The sequence below is a fragment of the Eumetopias jubatus genome, unplaced genomic scaffold, assembly GCF_037043125.1.
Source record: "Eumetopias jubatus isolate StellerSeaLion01/CBP00866 unplaced genomic scaffold, mEumJub1_p1.0 scaffold_11, whole genome shotgun sequence".
Taxonomy (NCBI): domain Eukaryota; kingdom Metazoa; phylum Chordata; class Mammalia; order Carnivora; family Otariidae; genus Eumetopias; species Eumetopias jubatus.
In genome coordinates, this window is record NW_028274817.1 from 42,277,447 (window position 1) to 42,281,806 (window position 4,360).

The window sequence follows — 4,360 nt, forward strand, 5'->3', positions numbered from 1 at the left end:
AGAACTGTGGCCTTAAAAGAAGAGGAAGAAGCACCGGAGATTGCTCTCCCTGCCATGTGAGGACACAAGGGAGTGGCCATCTGCAAGACAGGAAGAGAGTTCTCCGCAGAAACTGAGCCTGCAGGACTTTGTTCTGGGACTTCTATCCTTCAGAACTGTGAGAAAATAAATTTCTCTTGTTTAGGCCACCCAGTTTATGGTGCTTTTTTATGGCAACTCAAACTAATACAATAAGGAATACATATAAATTGGCAAGCTCTGATATCTGCCCTTAAACAATACTTTTATCTCTTAAAATTTATAAGAACCAATCACCTATAATGCCACCAATTAAAAGTATCAATATTTGAGTGTATGACAATCCAGACTGGTCTATTAATATTCATATATTTTCCTACAAAAAGTGATTATGCTGTCTGTACCTATTTGCAACCTCAATTATTATCTTACCATCTCCTTTCAAGGGCTGATATCCTTAAATAATCACTGGGTTTACAGGAAGTGGAAGCTGTTTTCAATAACATAAATTTCAATAAGTAAAACGGTAGTTGGGTTCACTCTGATTAAATGTCAGTTAGGTAACACAGTCACGAGGCCAGAAGATTTCAGAGTTTGAAGTAACCATGTTGGTCATCAATACCTTACCTCTTGCCTGAAGTAATTATCTGGCAGAGTCACTCAGCTTCTTGCTGTGACAGGCTGCTTACACTGTGCCCAAACCTGCCTTCCTATAGCTTCTATACAATAGTCCTAGGACTGTGTCCTGGAGACCCAAACAGTGTAGTTGTCCCTCCTCAAATATTTGAAGTCAGCTGTTGTATGTCTGCCTCTATATCTCCAGGGCTTCTCCTGATGACATTTCCCCTATCCTTTGAATCCAACTTACATGAATGGGGAACATCCTGGTTGCTGATGTGCTCAAGTTTGCTCATGATGAGATCTCTTTGCATCCTGATTCTGTCATCCAAAACATTTGCTCTCCTTTCAACACTGATATTTGTAAATATGAGAAACATATTGTATATCCATGATAGATTCAGCAACCTCTGTATTTGCATATCATTTAGACTGCATTTGCACAAGATTAGGATTATTTCAAAGGGCCTGACAGAAAGAATGAATGTTGTCAGGTGACCTAGGATTGGATAATAACCCATTGTTCAGTTGCATCTGTTAATAATAGTTTCATTAACATTGATTCTATCTTGAGCAGTGTGTTAGGCTGAGATGAGAGGTACATGGTGGCAGGTGAAAGATGTAGCTACTGAGTACTCATACAGACAGGAGATGGGAAAAACAATTGCTCACCTAGAGTAGTTTTACTCAGCATTTTTTTTTTTTTAAAGTAGGCTCCATGCCCATTGTAGAGCCCAAAGTGGGGTCTGAACTCAAGATCCTGACCTCAAGATCTGAACTGAGATCCAGAGTGGAATGCTTAACCAACTGAGCCACCCAAGTGCCCCTCAGCATTTCTTAAATATATAATGTGGGGCAACCCTTCTAGTTACTAGATCCACTTACCTGTCTAACCAGAGCCATAGTTTTCCCCCAATAAACTCACTAATAGTAGGGATTGAGATTTAGGGCCCTGAACAAACAAGGGAGGAAAAATATATTTTTCCTCCTCAGTCTCTAAGGGCGAACACCCAGAACACTTACTGGTTCACACTTATCACCTGCTCCCCCTTTGAGCCAATGGTTGTGGTTCAGGATCTGCAGGTCCTTCATTGGCTGAACCAGTGGAGGGTGGGGCTTGGGCTACTCTGATTGGATATTCCCATCATCCCATGAATCATAACTACAGGTTCTGAAGCTTTGCATTTTAAAAAACAAAAGAATATTAAAAAAAATTCAAAAGAGTATAGACCAGAAAACAATAGAATTGGACAAATCTGAGCTAGTTAGACTATTCAGTTCTAGGAAGCTTGAAAAAGGCACTATTTTATGAGCTTCCTGATTTAGCTCATTTCTGTACTGTGTTTGGATCTTTGGTTATTTATTTAAATGACCTCCACAGTAGGGGTCGTGTTGAAAAAAAGTCTATATGGGGTATTTTGTTTTATGAACAATGTTTCCCCCAGTTTGATGCTTGTAATTTATTATCTACAGCAGTAAAGCTGTTTCTCTTACTTAAAAAGTCTTTTCTGTAATGTGACACCAAATTTATTAATATTTGAAGTAGAATTTTTGTATTATCCTTTATAAATGGGACTTCTCAGAAATCTGTTTAGCACACATTCTTCAATAGGTTTTGCCATCATATTATATTTTCTTGAAATAAGAAGGAAGGATTTTTTTTCATTATCTGGAACTATTTTATTAGCAGTAGAATTACCTGATCCTTGAAGGTTTGATAAGACACACCCATGGAAGCCAGGCCATTTGGGACCATAGCTCATTGATGACCTCTATTTCTTCAATTCTTCTTTGTTTGATTCAATTTCTATAATTGGTTTGGTTTTATAATTTCCTTGGTTCAAATTTTAAACTGTTTTGCATTCATACATGTAGAAATATGTTTGCATGTATCATAAAAGATTCCAAAAGGGTTGGAGTTTTAATTTTAAAATATTTCCCATTTTATTGATAACTTTTCTCTCCTTAAGGAGGTTTCTTAGAGAATTAGGTTAATATATATTTTTGATCCAATAGCTCTTATATGTATTAATCAATATTAGCATTTAAAGTATTTTTAGGAGCTAAGTTTTGATAAGAAAACTTTAAACGTGGTACATGTTTAAGGATTTAAAACTGTATCTGTAAGTATTTTCATTTCTGTATATGTTCTAATTTTGGAGATGGTGGTTTTGCCATTTCTTTCCCAAATCACGGAGAGTTCTTATCAGAACTGAGGACACTGGTTAGTAAGCAGTTCCCTTGATTGTGGGAGCACTCTGGTAGCTATGTCAGAGTTTCTCCTCGAGACATAGTGGCCACCCAGTAGATTGTGGATTAGAGGTGAAATGGACAATTTTTGGCACAGCCATAGTGCTGGAGGTATAACTTTGGTTAGGAAGGTCACATTCTACCAAGGGACTAAAACTGATATTCTACAATTTAGGTGATTTGAGTGATATATTTTTTAAAAGATTTATTTATTTGAGAAAAGAGGAGAAAGAAAGAGGTGGAGAGAGATAGAGAGTTAGAGCGCAGTGGGGAGGAGCAGAGGGAGAGGGAAAGAATCTCAAGCAGACACCCTGCTAAGGGGGGTGGTGCTCCACAAGAGGCTAGATTTCACCACCCTGAGATCATGATCTGAGTAGAAATCAAGAGTCAGATGCTGAAACAACTGAGCTAACCAGGCAAACTTGAGTGATATTTTTTTTAAAGTTTTCATTATATAGGCATCATTTAGCTGCTATTCTCAGAAGACATTTTGCTCTTTGTGGCATCTTACAAAGATTTTCTAACTGATGTCCCAAGAAGTTTAGAGGGCACCAGAATTCCCTCTCTGATTATCTGATGTGATGTTAAGCTCGAGGGTATGCAATCACAGGGGACACAGCCTGGCATAGAGCCCCACTTCCTTGCATTGCATTTTGTCCAATCAGATATGGAGGTTGCCTGTGACATCAGGAAATGCAGCAACTATAAATGGGCCAGCGCCCCTCAGCAGCCCCCATTGTCCTTCCTTCTGAGCTGTCGGGAAGGCGAGACCCATATGGCTGAGCCTGGCTGTGAGACCTCCTCTGAGGAAAGCCTGAGCATGGAGGAGCCCAAGGCAGTGGACCCGAAGAGCCTGAAGCAGGAGCAGCCGAGGTGCCAATACTGCCGCTGCCACAACAGTTTCACCACCTACTTCCCCAGGGTTCTGAAGCAGGTTCACGAGGGCCTGAGCCTCTCGCAGAAGACCGTGAGCACCTTGGATTCGTTCGTCAAGGACATCTTCGAGCACATCGCGGATGAAGCCTCTCGCCTGGCCCGCTCCACCAAGCGCTCCACCATCACCTCCAGGGAGATCCAGACAGCCGTGCGCCTGCTGCTGCCAGGAGAGATTGGCAAGTTCGCCATGTCCGAAGCCAGCAAGGCCATCATCAGGTACACTTTCCGCCAATGAGCTGCCTCAGGACCGCCTGACCACCTTTCAAACCAAAGGCTCTTTTCAGAGCCACCTTAATTGGCACAAAAAGACCTGTAGCTCTAAAAAGCGGGACAAACTCTATAGTTTCTGTTCTTGGGGCATTCTGCGGATATTTAAAGTATTTTTTTCTTCCTCTGCCACTCCCCCTGCTTGTGCACTCTTTCTCTCAGTCTCTCTCCATCAAATAAATAAATAAAATCTAAAAAGAAAAAAAACCCACTGGGTGGCTCAGTGGGTTAAGCATCTGCCTTGGGCTCAGGTCATGATCCCAAGGTCCTG

At 40.9% G+C, this 4,360-nt stretch overlaps 1 pseudogene; it reads left to right on the forward strand.

Annotated features, from left to right (window-relative positions):
- Positions 1 to 3,661: 3,661 nt before the first annotated feature.
- LOC114203945 (histone H2B type W-T pseudogene) lies at positions 3,662 to 4,057 on the forward strand (annotated as a pseudogene).
- Positions 4,058 to 4,360: the final 303 nt, after the last annotated feature.